At 46.5% G+C, this 17,072-nt stretch overlaps 1 long non-coding RNA gene across 1 annotated transcript; it reads right to left on the bottom strand.

Moving 5' to 3' along the window:
- Nucleotides 1–15,055: 15,055 nt before the first annotated feature.
- Nucleotides 15,056–15,869, bottom strand: LOC112835583 (uncharacterized). The gene is made up of 2 exons (XR_003211260.2): nt 15,618–15,869; nt 15,056–15,261 (listed from the first exon to the last, which is right to left on the bottom strand). It is a non-coding gene; the product is annotated as an uncharacterized lncRNA (long non-coding RNA).
- Nucleotides 15,870–17,072: the final 1,203 nt, after the last annotated feature.

The following is a 17,072-nucleotide window of genomic DNA, read 5'->3' as shown; positions in this document are numbered from 1 at the left end:
GAACGAAAACAGTGCTTTGCCCATTAGAATAAGAATCAGTTAAAATGTCAGCCAGGCAAATACAATCATCCCTGCACAGAAGAATAAAAAGCCCACCTAAGGAAACCCACATGTGTGTGCCTGCCCCCCCACACCCCCCGCTCAGGGCCCTCCCAGGCCCTAGTGTGGTGGCCAGTCACCGGGCCACCAGTCCAACGTGCAAAATCCCCAGTGCAGAGCCACCCGAGATCCTTACCTGGGGCCCCTCCCGCATCACAGTGAGAGGTGCTATTCCCCCTAAAAGCCCATGCACTGGAGGGGACTTTGGTCTTACATCCCGGGGCTGGGAATCATTTCCTCACAAAGGTGAATACCTTCTCCTGAGCTGCTTCCCGCCAGCCACATTCCCCACGCCTGCTTCTTGATAAATGTGTCCAGAAGACCACAGCCAGAGATTCTGCACAACCGACTGGGCCAGCCCCCGTGAAATCTATCCAGGACTGATGAAAGCTATGTCTGCCCACCCCAACTTAGCCAATTCATCTGCCTGAGGGAAAAAAAAAATTACAGGAAAACAATGGCCATTTTAGGACAGAGGTTGCTTTCTCATTATTGTGAAACATTGGTATAAAAGGAGATTCATCACTCTTTGCTTACTGCATTCGCTCTCGTTGCTAAAAATAAGGAGCCCCATGTTCCCACTATCCAGAAGGTGGTTAGGCTTGTGTGGGCAAAGCTACTGGGGGACCGAGGAGCCTCCAAGGGTGTACCAGGAGCACCCCCAGGAGCACTCCCAGGAGAAATGTTTCTTCGGGGCCCCTAATAAACACCTTAACAAACACAAAACAACCACAGATCCTGAAAATGAAGGAGGAAGAAAGATACTGGTGGTTTTTAAAAAAATAAAAGCATCCCTCATGTAAAACTGTCCCTCTGGGTAGGACACCAAAAGGAATATTTCCAAGAAGTTGAATCTCCTCTTTTAACCTTCCAATGGTTTCCTCACCTACTCCATTCCCTCTGCCCGTCAGACGACCTGGGAGGTATAGGCTTCTCCACGTCCTCTGCTGGAAGGCACGTCCTTACGAGAGAAGTCCAGCCAGGTGTGAAGACAACTTCTTCTCCGAAGTCCTGCGCACGAGGAGTACCGCCCCTAGCACCAGGCCTGGCCTCTAGGAGATCCTCAATGAAGCTTGTTGACTGAGTGAAGAAAGATGGGTGTCACGGCCCCATTCACAGAGGAGAGAAAGCAGCCCACTCCATGTTGGTTTGCAATTTTGGGGTGAAATCTGAAACTGGCCCCTGTACACAGAGGTCGGGGCGAGACCAAAGAAAGAGGCAAGCCACTCCAGAGTGGTAGGTGGCAGGTGCAAGGAGCCAGGGAACTTACCTAGGAGGCTTGTTGTGGGGGGCGTAAGACCCGTGGATCTCCACACCTTGGCTCAGAAGGCATTTACAGACACTGTTCTAGGACTTGGACGTTAAACCAGGGCATAGGTAAGGAAGGTAAACCCGATATTTAATCAAAGAAAAAGAGGAGAAACACCTGAATAGGGGCTCTCTTGACATGCTGGACGGTGTTTTCCTCTGCCATAAACTCATCCAGAATCGTACTTAGCTCAAGTCATTTTTAAAGCTCTTTCTCTTTTCAAAAGAAAACGGCAAAGGAGTGTGTGTTTTATGTCCTGAGATCGCTGCAGAAGGTTTGTGTTTCCTTCACTCGCTCGGTATTAATCTTCACATTCAAGTCTGCGCTGCTTTCGCTGACTCAGCGCCCTTTCCTTTAAGTGACCTGATTCTGTAATTCCATTATTAATATTATGAAAATGGCTTTCCTCTACACTATTTTGTGCTATCAATGGAAGCCACAGTTCCAAAATGCATTAGCCATTGCCGGCTCCGGCAGGATTATTTCCATCTATATAAACAGGGTTAATCACCGGTCCATTTGAATAATCAGTCACGTGGTGCCCAGCGCCCAGGAGCTGGGGGATTTCATTTGGGTCCCGCATTCTCCCGAGCACTGCAGATTTGCCTGCTCGCTATCGCGGCCACATCTTGCCATTTACTTTGCAATTTTTCCTCTCTTTCTCTGACAGTGATGTAAGCCTGTGCCCAGCCCTCTAATCAGCAGGTCGGAGGTGGTAAATGGCTTGTGTTAAAACCGATAAGAGGAAGGAGAGAAAGAAACTTTCATTAGGAAAGGTAACGAGCCCGGCAAGAATAAATGTCAGAATAGCAAAGACGCCTCTTATTTTTCACAATATTCAATTGCCTTTGGTATCTTAAGGCCTTAAGGTAATATTTTACTGATTTACAATTTGCAAAAGCAAAATGAAGGCAGATGTGGATGAGGGGGGAAGAGTGCAAATTAGATGCTAATAAAAGGGGCTTTTGACACGTTCCAACGTATGTACCTTCCCTCACCTAAGCCTCCAGGGATTGTCAGGGATTTCCCACTGACCATATTGTTGGCGAGCATCAGAAAATTATGGAGTTGGAGTCTCGGTGGGGAGAAAAGGACAGCTAGAGATCTTTTTAAAATGCAAATCAGATCACTGTAGGCCACCTAAAAGCACAAGGCAGCATGGATGTGCAAGAGGAACCCACCTGTCTCGCCAGACCATTGCTCCATGCTCTGCCTGTCCCCTGCCTCCACACACCGGCTGTCCCAGTCCTGCGTGCTTCTTCTTTCCCTGGCTGGTGCCTCCTCTCTTAGATCTTGGTCTTCCTTCCTTTATAATATCTCCCACCTCTTAATGCTCTTCCTTCTGGTTTCAGATAATGTGACTTCCTCCAACAAGCCCTCCCTAACTCCCAAAAAGAGGTTGTTGAGCTATTTTCCTAAGCATCCCACCAGTCCCCTTGGTAACCCCTCTCCACATTTCTACCATTGCTCACCATCTGTAGTAGGTTGAATGGTGGTCCCTAAAAAGATATGGCCAAACTCCAGAATCTAGGGATGGGACCTTATTTGGAAGAAAGGATCTTTGCAGATATAATTAAGTTAAGGAACTTGAGATGAGGTCCTGGATTACCCAGGTGGACCCTACCTAAACTCTATGACAAGTGTCTTTATAAGAGACATCCAGAGGAGAGACACAGGGAGAAGAGGAGGAGGCCATGGGAAAATCGGAGGCGGAGACCTGAGCGACACAGCCATAAGTCAAGGAACATCTGGAGCCTTCACAAGCTGGAAGAAGCAGGAAAGGAATTTCCCCTAGAGCCTTTGGAGAGAATGCAACCTGCCGACACCTTGGTTTCAAATGTAAGGCCTCCAGAACTGTGAAAGAATAGATTTCTGTTGTTTCAAGCCAGGAAGTTTGTGGTAATTTGTTATGGCAGCCACAGGAACAGACTGTAAACTCCAGGAGATCAAGCACTACATCTGTATTACTCCCCAGTCTTACCAGAGAGTGGACCACAGTGCCCAGCACATGGTAGAGCTCAGGATATGCTTATTGAATGAATGAACAAATGAACAAACGAACAAATGAATGAACAGACAAGTGGTGAAGTGCACAATAATATAGGAAGAAATGTCATTTTTCAGTATAGGCCTTCAGCCTGTACCTAAGTAGTCTCCTGGAAATTGTCCTTTTGTTTGAAAGTGATGCACACTTGCCAGAGCTTTGTGGCAGTGTCTGGAGGACAGAAATGTGGCCAGGCTTCAGAGAGCCCAGGAAGAGGAACTGGGAAGTCATCCGCATCATTGCTCCACCTCCCCTCTCATCTCAGGCACACACACTCAGATGCTCCCTCAGCTGCTTCTTCCTTCTCTCATGGGGTGCAGTTTTCTCTGCTTCTGCCTGGAGACATCCAGGAGGGAAAGAGACATCCTTATCACAAGAGACAGGGAATTCAGAGCTGAGAAGGCTATAGAACAAACCTTGTTACTCTGACTAATTTACTACCCCGGCCCAAATTCTGCTTAGAAATCCTTACTAATTAAAGCTCCTGAACATAAGTTATCTTTGTCTTATCAATTCCTCACAGATTTATGTCTCTTTGTGTAAAATGTATAAAAGCTGCATGACTTGGTTAATTCTTTAGGTTTCAATTTTATTTTAGGGCCTCCATGTACATATAATTAAACTCTGGGTTTTTCCCCTATTAATCTGTCCCATGTCAATTTAATTCTTTGGCCAGCTAGAAGAATTCTGAAAGGTAGACTAAATTTTTTTCCTCCCCAACAGTAACAATCATCTAAGTCAATAGGCTCACTTGACTGATGGCAAACCCAGCCTCCAGGGGATGCCCCATCTCACTATCAGCCAGCAAGAAACTCCAGGTTAGAAGTTAGCTCTCCCAAGTCCCTGATAGTGTTGTGGGGGAAGAAAAATAATTTTCCGCCTATCTTTCTAGATTCATGGCTGAGATCCCCCTGTAATAAAAGGTAGATTGACAGAACAACAAACAGAAGTTTAATAACATGTATACCTCCTGTATACATGGGGGGAAAGAACAGGAAAAACTGAGTAACTCTCCAAAATGACCTAAACCACCACCTTAAATAATATCTCCAGCTAAAGGCAAAAGATGGTGGGGGAATGGAGAGGCCAGTTATGGGAGGTTACAGGGGAAAGCACAGTAAACAAGGGTAAGGTTGTTGTGCAGATTTAAGTCCTTGTTTGTCTTCCTGAAATAGACAGGGAAACATTCCTACAGATGGAGGTTTCCCTTATACATAGAAAGATCGCTTACAAAAGGATAACTTACACTCAGTTTTCAGAGTTTTTTCTACGTCTGCTATTTCTTAAAAATAATCAGCCTAGAATAATCCATATGCCAAAGAGGTATATTTTGGGTGGCAAATTCTGCTCCCCTTCAGTGCTCTTATTTTGCCCCCCCTCCCGATGCACAAGTAAGTAAAACCAAGAGAGGTGGTAATTGCAGAGGGTCAAGGAAAAGGCAGAGGTCCAGGGAAAGGCAAACAAACTCATCCAAACAAACCAGAATGTAGTAATGAAAAAATAACATAGTCATTCCCTCTGAAACCAGCCTGGAATATAGTAGGTGCTCAGGGAATAACATTTAAACCATTACTAATTGCTGGTATAAAATAAGACTCATTATTTACAAATGGTAATGTCTCTCTTGAAAGAACAACAGCCAGTTACAAGAATATTTCATGAGACTATTTTCTCATCACTTCCTTCACAGAACAATTGTGTTCTTCTGTGTATAAAGACAAAGATGAACAAACCCCTCATGGGGAGCAGGATGAGACTTCTAATCCTAATCCCCAAACAGTTCTGGAATGCCCAGTGATTTAGCAAAACTGCTGTGGGAAGTTTATGATCTCTTTGCCAACGTCTCCAGTCTTCCAGCCCTGATGGCCAGTGCGGAAGAATGCCCAAGTCCTCTTCCTGGGACCCTGAATCTTGAATCTTGGTGACTGTGATACTGTGATTTATAAGAAATATATATTTGGTCTTTGCCTCATTCCTGGTACAGAGCTCCTAAAACTCCTGGCAACAAGAGTACTGAGAACCATGAAGGTGTTTTTGTTATGATCATGAGGTGACTTTAGGAAGAACCAGCAGTGGGAACTGGTGGCCAGGAGAACCAACCACGTGATTAGAGGGTTGGAATTTTTAGACCCTTTCCTGGAGGTCAAGAGACAGGAACTGGAAGTGGAATCAATTGCCAATAGCCAATGATCTCATCAATCATGTGTAGGTACTAAAGCCTCCATAAAAACACAAAAAGATGGAATTCAAAAAGCCTCTGAGTTAGTGAACACGTGGAGATTGCGGAGAGTAGCATGCCTGGAGAGGGCATGGAAGCTCCACACACTTTCCCCATACCTTACCCTGTGCAGCTCTTCCATCTGGCTGTTCCTGACTTACATCCTTTTATAATAATCTGATTACCTGGTAATCTGCTAAGTAAACTGTTTGTCTAAATTCTGTGAGCCACTTTAGCAAATTAATTGAACCCTAGGGATGGGTCATTGGCACCTCCAATCTCTAGCCGGCGGGTCAGAAGCACAGGTGACAACCTGGACTTGAGACTTGAGGCATCTAAAATTGGGGGCGGGGCAGGGAGGGGAGGCAGTCTTGTCAGATTGAGCCCTTAACCTATGGGATCTGCACAGCATCTCAGTGACAAGGAAGCAAGGCAGTAGCTGATGCTGCCTGCTGATTTCCATACATCTCTTCATTCTGTTCTCCCTGAAATCCAGTGAGTGGGGCTATGGCTGCCCCCACTCTAGAGAAAGAAGATGGCGTCAGAAGAGCTTTATAGTTTGCAATCTCCTTGGTTGCATGTGGCCAAGTTTGTTTTTAGAGGGGGAAAAAATCACTCTCTTGCTATCCCAGTGAGAAAATAGAAGATGCTTGAAAGTGCCATAAAAACTCTAGGCCAGGTTCCAGCAGCCACAATCCAGGACCATGACACAAACTTCTTCCTTCCTGACCATGTATCAGGTCAGCCCATTTGTCCCATAACTCCAGTCTGATGGTAAATCTTCCAAAGACTCACTGCCCTGGGCATTCATTGGAATCACCCTGCCCTGAAGTCAACTTTTGTACTTCAGAAGTGGAGGCATGGGGTCTTTTATGCCCTAAATGCTCCTGGGCTCCTAATCCAGACAGGTCCCCACCCTCCAAGAACTCGAAGGGAGAGACAACATTTGCCAAACCCACAGAACAACAGTTCCGCCCTATTCCCAGGAAAATGGGAACCTCTTTGACATACTCGTTCTGCAATCCCTGGACAGGTTTTCTAAGTCTGTTTTCTGCAAAATAAAATTAACAATAGTATGACCTCAAAGGACTTTGTGAATTTAAATGAGATAACACATGTAAAGTATCATTCACCTACATTTGCATAAACAAGGTTTTGCAAATGACCTTCTGCTGAATGAAGATCTGCTTCAAACTCTGTCTCAATCTACTCCTCTTGCAGCTGGAATCTTCTCTCAACTAAAGCCTCCTCTATATACGCACCAATTCATGGTCCAGCAAATTGACTACATAAAGAGCTGCTGCCAATGTTTCAGTGAATTTCTGTCTCAACATTATTCTACATATTGATGCTCCTTGTCTTTCATTTATCTCTTACTCCCCTCCACATTCACACACACACACACACACACACACACACACACACACACACCACCTACTTTAAAAAGTAAAAACAAGGCTTTCAGAAGACAGAAAAAATATTTAATGTAAGCCCTGTTCTAGTCTCATGATTACTGACACAGAGAAGTGCTCTGGAGCAAATGTTCAAGCCCATTAAAATTAAATAATGCATCACCCATGTCTCTGTATTGCCAAGCACACAGGGTTCTCTGTCTAGTAATAAAGGTTGCCCACATTTTTCGTAGTTCAAGTTCTGGGAAAGCAATCACTTTGTAAGTGCTCACCATCACCTGTGCATTCATTTATCTCCTAGAAAATAAGTCCTTATGCAATTGTCACTTAAACCTGATTATGATGGGGAAATGAAAGGAAACCAGGATTTAAATAGGCCGGTGAGCTTAAACGTGATTCTGTCCAACACACAAAATCATTAGCAAATGTGAAGAGACTGATGGAATACTGCATCAATATTAAGAAGAGGGTTGTTAAGAAGAGGGTTCACTTTGCAGTGTGCCTTTATGGTCGTCTAAATTTCTCTTCCTCCACACCTCTCCTCCTCAGTTACCCAGCTCAGTACTTGATTTGCTTTCTGTCTGAGGTATAGATACGCGGCAGGCATCTTTCATTCTACCTGGCTTCTCTTGGGCCCCTCTGAGGTACCTGGAGCTGTGTCAACCACAGGAGACACAGTAATAAAGATGCCATGGTCCTTCCTCAAAAGGACTCATGGTGGAACGTGCTGCTACATGTGGGAAGGGCTGTAATGGAGAGAGTGTGGGTGTTGGGGGCCCCAGAAAAGGAAGAGTGCTGGTAACTTGGGATCTCTGGGAAAGTGTTACAGAGGACCCCTTTCACAGAAGCTTTTAGGGCCAAGTTCACCAAGAGAGAAGGGGCCCTCTTCGTGGAGGAAAGAGTAGAGATTTAAAGGAGAGAAAGTGTTTAGTGTTTTCATGAAATGGCAAGCCCAACTATAAGGTTAAATGGAAAATGATTTGTTGAGTTTTGTATTAGGAAGGTTTTCCCACAAGTAACAGAAAGGCAGACCACCTGTAGCTTGAGCCATTAAGACAATTATTGTTTACTTAATAAACAATCTGTGGGTTCTCGATGGTTCCAAAGTTCATTCTGTAGCTCAGTTGTGTCCACAGATACTCCAGCTCTGACCATGTCCCTACCATCCTCGGAGCATAGACCTTTTGCCCTGGTGCTTGTTACTTCGTGATGGTGGCTGCCAAAGGTATAGACATCACATCGCCATCTATAGTCTCAAGAAAGAAAAGAGTCAGGGGCCAAAGGGATTCTTTATCAGAAAATAAAACCTTTCCAGAACTGTGGAACCCCCCCCACCCACCACAAGCTGACTTCCTCTTAGGTCTTAGGAAAACAGGTTATATGCCCAATCCCATTTATAAGGGAGGTGGGGAAAGTGATCATCTGGCAAAGGGAAATGGGACCTCCATGCCTGGATTGGATCAATCCTGATCCGTCGCCCGAGAAAAGACATATGGTTGGGTCCACAACTAATAGTGCTGCGACTTCTTTTTATTAACATTTGAGACACGTAAAACAGCGTGAAGAATGACGACTCTCGCCAGCTTAAAAAATAGTTCACTAACAATGGATCATGGATCACTACCTCAAAAACTAATGATGTATTGTATGGTGACTAACATAACATAATAAAATTTAAAAAAAAAATAGTTCATTGCCAACATGGTGAAATCCCCTTTATAGGACCTCTGAGACTCCTACCTCTCCCTCCTTTCTACCCAGGAGGAACCTCTGTCCTGATCTCAGAGGTTTTTCCTTTATTTGCATTTCTTTTTTCCTCTCCACACATATATCCCTATTCAATTTATAGAATTGTTGCGCATAGATACCATACTGCAAATATTCATTAGCAAATTGCTTCCTTTTGATCAATATTGTATTTGTGGAATTAATCCGTATTGATTCATGTATTTCTACTTGATTTCTTTTCACTGCTATGTGGAATTCCATTACAGATATAACAATTCATTTCTCCTCCAAATGGACTTTGGGAAGTTTCCAATATTTTACTTATAAATGATACTTCTATGATTGCTATTGTTCATGGCTCCTGACATATACGTGTGTGCATAGAGAGGTAGATATGGATATAGGTATGGATGCATATATATGTATATATGAATTCACCTAGGAGATATATCTAGAAGTATAATTCTGAGTAACAGTGTATCTGTATCTTTATCTTACTGGATGTTACCAAATTGTTCTCCTAAGTGGTTGTACCTATTTTTATTTCCAACAGCACTAGATAAAAAGTCCCATTATTTCACATCCTAAGCAAAATGGGTGGAGTGGCCTGGGTTCTCACTCCTTTTCCAGGGATCTATTTGCCTGTGTCAGTCCCATATTGGCTTTCCTAGAGCTTCACGGTCTGTCTTGGGAGCTGGTAGGGAGAGTCCCCAGCCTGGTTTTTCCCCTTCAGAGCTGTCTATCGGCAAAGCATCCAATGTGGAGACACCCCTCCCGTGTGGCTCCTTCCACCCAGTCCATGCAACACTGGCTGCTTGTTTTACTCTGACCCACTAAGAGCGTCCTTCACCTTTTCATTTGCATATTCAGCAAAGGGTGGGACGTGTGGTACTTCTTCAGGCTGAAAGATCTGCTTCCCATTGGAAGCCCCATCTGAACTCAGACACCCATTAGCAGAATTGCATTCCCAGGACAATTGCGCAGCTGTAATTAAACATCACCTGACCACGTTAGTGAGCACAAGGGTGTGAAATGGAGATAACTCCTGCATACCCCGCATAAACACAAGCCGCACAAAGCCAAGGAATGCCACGGGCCAGGTGACACCAGGCAACCTCAGATGTCAGGCAAACCACCAGCAGGGATGGGGGCTGGAGAGAAGGAGTTGTCACTTGGCTCCTGTAACCTCGTCTCCTGGGCGACCCCAAGCCCCACTTGCCCACCCCCATGCCCCCCATGCCCATCCATTTCCTTATCTTACCTGATAAGGGCAAGAAAATCCTTTGACTCGACCTCTTCAGGCCTCCCCTGGCTCTCCAAGCTCTCAGAATCTGATTTAATGGTCAGATTCTCGGATTCTATGTTCCACTAATCTCTGTGCAATTCTCCGATGGAATTCCTAATTTCTGTTTATGTCTTACTAACTGCTGTTTTGCACTCAGTCAAAAGTATCCTCAAAAATGTTTTAGGGGAAAGGAAAGCATCTCAAGGTCTATACCATTTGCACCTAAAGAGCTGAGCCTCAGGGAGACAAAGCAACGGGTCCAAGAATTTGTGGTGTATCTGAGGCTAGAAGGCCAGACTTGGGACACCTAGGCCAATGTCCTCTCGCTTCTTAAGTCTCCTTCTTTGCTCAGGGGACTTCTGGCCCAGGAAACTAAATCTCCCGGGGCCAGTGTGCCTGAGGAGGACTTATACACTCCTTCTTGCCCAGCCCTGTCCAGGCAATCACAGCGAAAACACAACATGACTTCAAGGTACTTGGTTCCCTGGCCACTGTGTGTGTGTGTGTGTGTGTGTGCACATGCTCTGTTGTATACCCACTTTAATAATTACGTGTGCATCTGAAACTCTGAAGGAATGGTGAACCCCCCTCATGCCAGTTCCTTTTTAATTCCTAAATCCTCAGTTCTCCACCTAAGTCACGGGGCTTTAAAAGCCACTCAGGAAAAGGGGAAAGATCTTGACACCAATTTAAAAGCTTGATTCACCCAGCAGGAACCATCATTTTGCTATCAGTCTGGAAACCTTGCCAGTCCAAAATGCAGAAGAAAGAATTGCAACAAATTGCAAGTGTGTTAGTCCTGGCGAGGAGTGGGCTCAGAGAGCTAGGACCCCCAGGAAGACCCTACCAACGTCTGTGGGGTTTGAGCCTGATTGGGACACAGTCACCCCCACCCCCCGGGGCCCCACGTGGCTTGGAATGGGGCCCAGGAATTTTGCATTCCTCACGTGATCCCAGGAAAGAGACGCCGGTAGAACACAAACCACACAAGAGAACCATGGCTCCACTCAATTAAACATGGTAAGAATCGCAAATACCTGTGGGCACCAGGCACAGTGGGCACAGGGAAAGAAAGAAGACACAGTCTATCCCTCCAGGGGCCTAGGAGTCAAATACCTTCCCTGCCTCCCGCCAAGATGCTTCTTATGCTTTTAAGATACAGCTGTGGCGTCCACACCCAGTTAATCAAAAGGACCAGCCCGGAAGCTTGACAATGCACAGACCCCCAGATTCCTCCCAGAAAACACAGAACTAGCACCTCCATCCCGGATTTAGGAATCTGTAGTTTCAACAAACTCTCCCGATAATTCTTTTGATCATGATAGTGTAAACAGACCTGACTTAAGGCATGGTTTTCTTCAAAAAGCCCTAAACTTCTACTACCGGGAAGCTCTCAGAATGACCCACTAATAGTGGCCTATTATTACTTTGTCTCTCCCACATCTGTTATCTGTGATCGGGCACAAATTATTCTAAAATAAGCTGGCTCCTTCTCGTAACAGATCCCGAACGGAGAGCCCTGGAATAACCAGGGGGAAGACTGAAAAGGGATGAGACCAGGACAGGAAAGTTTCAGGAGTGCGGGATGGAAGGCACGAGATGCCGAGCCGTGCCCAGAGGTAATGTCATAGATCGCAAAATGGCCACGGTACTTTGTAGCTCTTCCCCCAAAGAAGCGGCATCTCTTTCTCCACCTCTTGAAGCTGAGCTGGCCTGTGACCTGTGGTGATCCATAGACCGAAGCCGAAGAGACAGTGTGCGAGTTCTAATCCTAGGTCTCCATGGGCCTGACAGCTTCCCTTTTTTGCTGTTCTTGGAACCCTGCTGTCACCCTGAAAAGGAGCCCAGCTAGCCTGCTGGCAGATGAGAGACCACAGGAAGAAGCCCCAGTCGAGCGCTACTCGAATCCTCCCTAAGCCAGCCAGCTGCGGCCAGGGACCACGGATGCCAGGGCAAGATCGCCACAGGTCACAGGCCAGCTCAGCTTCAAGAGGTGGAGAAAGAGATGCTGCTTCTTTGGGGGAAGAGCTACAAAGTACTGTGGCCATTTGCGATCTATGACATTACCTCTGGGCACGGCTCGGCATCCCGTGCCTTCCAGGGCAAGATGCGCTGGAGGAGAACTGTCCCACTGAGCCCACTCCTCATTACCCACAAATCGTGAGCAGAGGATGGACAGTTATTTGAAGCCCCTATGTTTTGGGGTGGTTTGCTACATAGCAAAAGTTAGCTGAGACAGGAAGGAGGCCAGAAATGTCAGGAGAACTCTGAAAACCAATCCCATCCTTGGAACGTTCTGCCTCGGGTCAGATCTAGGTATCATGGCGCTGCTGTGTGATAAGGGCTACCTCTGACTTCTCCAGCCCTTTTCTTGCCCTCACCCCCTTCTTTTCACTGAGTTGTGAACAGGAAAACGCTGATTCTTCTAACATCACAGCCTTGCTCCTCGTCCCATAACCGGGAACTTAATCCTAAGATTCAGTTTAGATGGGAAATGACTGCCATCTGAGAAGGCAAGGCAGGTCAGTCCCCCTCCCACACACACACACATCTAAGGAGTGTCCCGCAACACCTCATGGATACTTGGCCATAAAGAAGTCTCTGTGCAGTGGACATTCACCCTGAGCCAGCTCTTAGCAGATGGGACAGCTGAGGGAGCCAGTGGCAAGGTACTGGAATACAATAAGCCGTGGATGGACCAGGGCTCTGGCAACCAGGGCTTCAGTCCTGCCTCTTCCCGTTGGGAATCTTGGGATAGGCACTGAACCTTCCGGGACTCCTGGTCTACAGTGGTTGGATTGGATCCCCAGTAGGTTCCTAGGGATCTGTAGCACAGGGCATGAAGCTCAGGTACGAGAGGTGGGCTGCAGTTCTGGAGAGACCCCGCCTTGTGGGTGTGCGACCCAGGCCACTGCACAGGGCTTCAGGCTCGGAAGAGTACCATGTGTGCTTTAATGCTCAGCTGTTGCCATCTTGATATTCTTTGTAATTTTGTCTTTTTTTTAAAGATTTATTTATTTATTTTTAGAGAGAGAGAGAGCATGAGCAGGAGGGGCAGAGGGAAAGGGAGAGAGAATCCCAAGCACTCCCCGCTGAGTGAGGAGCCCAACGTGGGGCTCGATTCCCCGACCCTGAAATCATGACCTGAGCTGAAACCAAGGGTCAGACACTCAGCCGACTGAGCCACCCAGGCGCCCCAAAAATTTCATCTTTGAACTTGGGTTTTGTAAGTGAAGTCCAATGGGACAATGGAGCATGCACATGAGCAGAAGGGACATACACGATACCTCTGTTCCATCTGTTCCTTGCTGCCATGTTCACATACAGTGTTCATGGTTCCCCATGAGCACACAATGCTGGTGGACCCACAATGTGGGGATTTGAGCAAGACTCACATCTACAACTGCGTAGGGAGACACCGACAGCCCCAAGGGGTCGTGTTTTCTGTTCAAACCAGAACCCGTTTCAACTACAGAAAGAAAGCAATGAGTTCTAAGCAACAGGATCAAAGAAACTGTTAGGGATTAAGCCCCCCCCCCCGCCCCCAATTCATATGTTAGAGTCCTCACCCCCAGCACCTCAGACTGTGACCTTATTTGGAAATAGGTTTGTCGCAGTTGTAATTAGTTAAAATGAGGTCCTATTGGAGTGGGGTGGGCCCCTCATCCAATAGGACCGGTATCTTTACGAACAGGGGAAATTTGGACACTAAGTGTGCACACAAGGAACAGCATGCGGAAATTGTAGTCTGGCTGCCTCGAGCCAAGGAAGGCCGGGAAGCCGGGAGAAAGGCCTGGAAGGTCTTGGCCCAGAGTCCTCATCAGAGCCCGCATGGCCCTGCCAACACCGTGATCTCCAACTTCTCCGTCCACAGCTGGGAGACGATCCCTTTCTACTGTGTCCAGCGGCCCTGGCAAGTCAATCGGAGCCCGTCATCCCTCCTCCCCGCAAACTGCTCCCCTTTGCTGTTCCACCGCATGCGCAGAATGAGCACAGAGGAGCGACAAGAAAGATGGTGCGACTCACACTCCCTTTTCTTTCTGTCCTGCCGCACTCAGCAGAAGCCAAAGGGAGACATGTCGGTGGGATGTGCCCGCATCCAGAGGTGAAACTGAAAACAGCCAAGTTAGTTTCGTGCCGCGTTTCTGCAGCTCTGCTCGGAGCAAAGTGTATAGGCGTGTACAAGCTACAAAACAGGAGTTATGTTGTTTGCAGATTGCATGAGTTAAATGCTCTTATGTTTGCATTCAAAAGAGGCCTTGCACAATATAAAGATGAACAGTAAAATTCATATTAATAATTAAAATTTTAATTTCTCTTTACTTAAAACAACATTAAAGAGCAAATAAGAAACTCCATGACAAGTCAAAAAAGAGACCATGGAAGAAAGGAAAAAGCCTTGTACTGTACTACCTTTAACGGCACTTTTTTTCTACTTTTTCGAAAGGAAAGACTGGCATTTGCATTTTGCACTGAGCCTTGCAAATCATGTAGTTGGCCCAGTTCTAGAATCAGCCAAGAGCCACAGGAAATGATATTTCTACTCAGGTGCTCTGAATTTTTGGCTTTTCCCCAACTCCAAAATCTGGATCTCCCTGATATTGTTTCTTATAACTATTTACATGTATATAGCAAACACAAATGTTACATAATCACAGTGCCCAGGTCTGCAAAAATGTCACCTTTTTCATTACTCCAGAACTGATACAAACTTAGTTCTCAAAGTCCATTTACCACTGATGGAGGATAAAAATTTTGCTGATTCAAGAAAATTCTGTGACTTGGGGTTTAAACTCAGTCAATTCAGGATATCGTCCCTGCTAACTCCTTTGCTCCCCCCCCCCCCCCCCCCACAGGCACGCGCGTGCACGCACGCGCGCACACACACACACACACACACACACACACACACACACAGAGTTCCCCAAGGCGGCATTAAAATCCAGAAAGCAATGCCGACTCATTGACACATAAAACTCCTATTTTCTTCAGTCTTCTATCCTTATGCCCTGACACATGTAGCTGAAATGTTCCAGTCCACACGGCTCCTTCTGCAACATCTTCGTGCCCAGCAGGAAGCCCTTCCAGGTCCAGGGGCCGGCCTCAGCCTCTTCAGCAATCCTGGATCTGCTGGTGACTCAGCGGTTTGACTCAGATCCTCTGCACCTAGACCAGGGATTGACAAACTGTGTCCCAGGAGCCGAATCTGGCCCACTGCCTGTTTTTATAAACTAAGTTTTGTTGGAACACACTCATGGCTTTTCATCTACATTTTGTCCGTGGTTGTTTTTGCTCCACAGTGGCTGAGTTAGGAGCTGTGACAGACACTATAGGGCCCACAAACAAAAATACTTATCTGACTCTTTACAGAAGGTCGCCAGCTTCTGGCCTAGACAAACTGGCTTTTACTTCTACTTCCTGTGATTTCAGTGCAGGCAATAGTCTCTTCTTCAGGAAGTTTGCTTCCTCCTCAGGATGCGAGGTGTAAGTCCTCCCTCCCTTGCAGAAGCCCCCAAACTTACCTGGGGTTCCCATCCACCCCTCTGGGAAGCTGGGGCATTTGTCCATGTCCCAAGATGGAGATCCATCACTGTCCTGGCCCTGGTGATGGTCTCTCTGCTTGTCCTCCATCTCCAACAGGCCATCAGACCCTTCTCACCTCTTCGGATGGATTTGATATCATCGTGCCTTGGCCACATGCATTACTTATCTATTGGTGAATAACAGATTATCCCAACACTTAGCAGCTCAGCAAAACAAACATTTATTGTCTCTGTTTCGATGGGGTGGGAGTTGGCTGTCACTAGCCGGGGGACCCTGCCTCAAGGCCTCTCCTGAGACTGCAGTCCGCCTGTGACTCCCAGACTGCAGACATTTCGGTCGGATCCGCTTCCAAGCTCCTTCCCGTGGATGTGGCAGACCTCAAAAGACCAACTTCCCTGCTCCGCCCCTATGGGCCCCTCCACAGGGCTGCCTCATGACATGGTGACTGGTGTCTCCAGGGCCCGCAGTCCAAGACCGAGAGATGGCTCCCACGAGGAAAGCCAGGGTTTCCATTCTCTGTTCTCAGAGTGACACATCATCATTTCTGCCAGATTCTTCTCTACTGTCTCTAGTTCGCCATACTCCATTTAAGGACGGGGCCTTAAAACCACCACATCCCTCTAAGGCAAATGCCGGCCTCAAAATACCTTTTGTCAAAAACCAAAAGAAAAAAGCCAAGTTCTTGCAGGAGAAAGCCTGGGCTCTTGAGAAAAGACTGTCTACTCCTCTCTCTCAAATTCCGTGCGAAACTGGTTTGAAAACTGTTCAGAGATGTCTTCAATGCTCCCTTTCATCTCACTCCTCCCTGGGAAGCCAGGACTACTTTGGGGTAAAAAAAAAAAAAAAAAAAAAAACACAACAGAAACAAACAAACAAAAAGAAGCAGCAGAAAGAAAAACCTTGGTTATTACCTTCTAATTTTATCCTACCATGTGTACTCAACATAGCATTCTGGGTGTCTGAAATCCATCTGTTCAGGCAAAGGAATCAAGCAGACAAGATGAACCAGATAAATGAGGAGAGCCAGAGCGATGTGCCCTCCACATGCCGCAGCTCTAAGCACATGACCATCTGAGTAAACATTTGGAGCCACATAAATGCATTAGGGAGCAAGTCTTTCAGGAACAGATCACTGGAAGGCCCTGGCTGAAGAAAACCAAAGTCTCTGCTTACGTGGAGCCCATTCTTTGTACACATGTGTCTTCTCTGTGGCTATTCCAGGCTCCTCCCTCAATCCCACATCAGCACAAGTTATACAGTGGCCACCTGGAGATCTCACCCTTGCTTAGGACCAAATAAAGAGGAGTAGTCTGCCAGCACCCTTCACTTTCCTCCTTCTCGGGATAAGGGACAATATAAACACAGCGACTGTTTCCTGTGTACATATTATCACTTTGTTAGGCACTCCACGTACATGATCTCATTGAATTATC

This window comes from Callorhinus ursinus, unplaced genomic scaffold (assembly GCF_003265705.2).
Source record: "Callorhinus ursinus isolate GAN/ISIS: 27379988/994484 unplaced genomic scaffold, GSC_fseal_2.0 scaffold4, whole genome shotgun sequence".
Lineage (NCBI taxonomy): Eukaryota > Metazoa > Chordata > Mammalia > Carnivora > Otariidae > Callorhinus > Callorhinus ursinus.
This window is presented reverse-complemented; position numbering and strand designations above follow the sequence as displayed.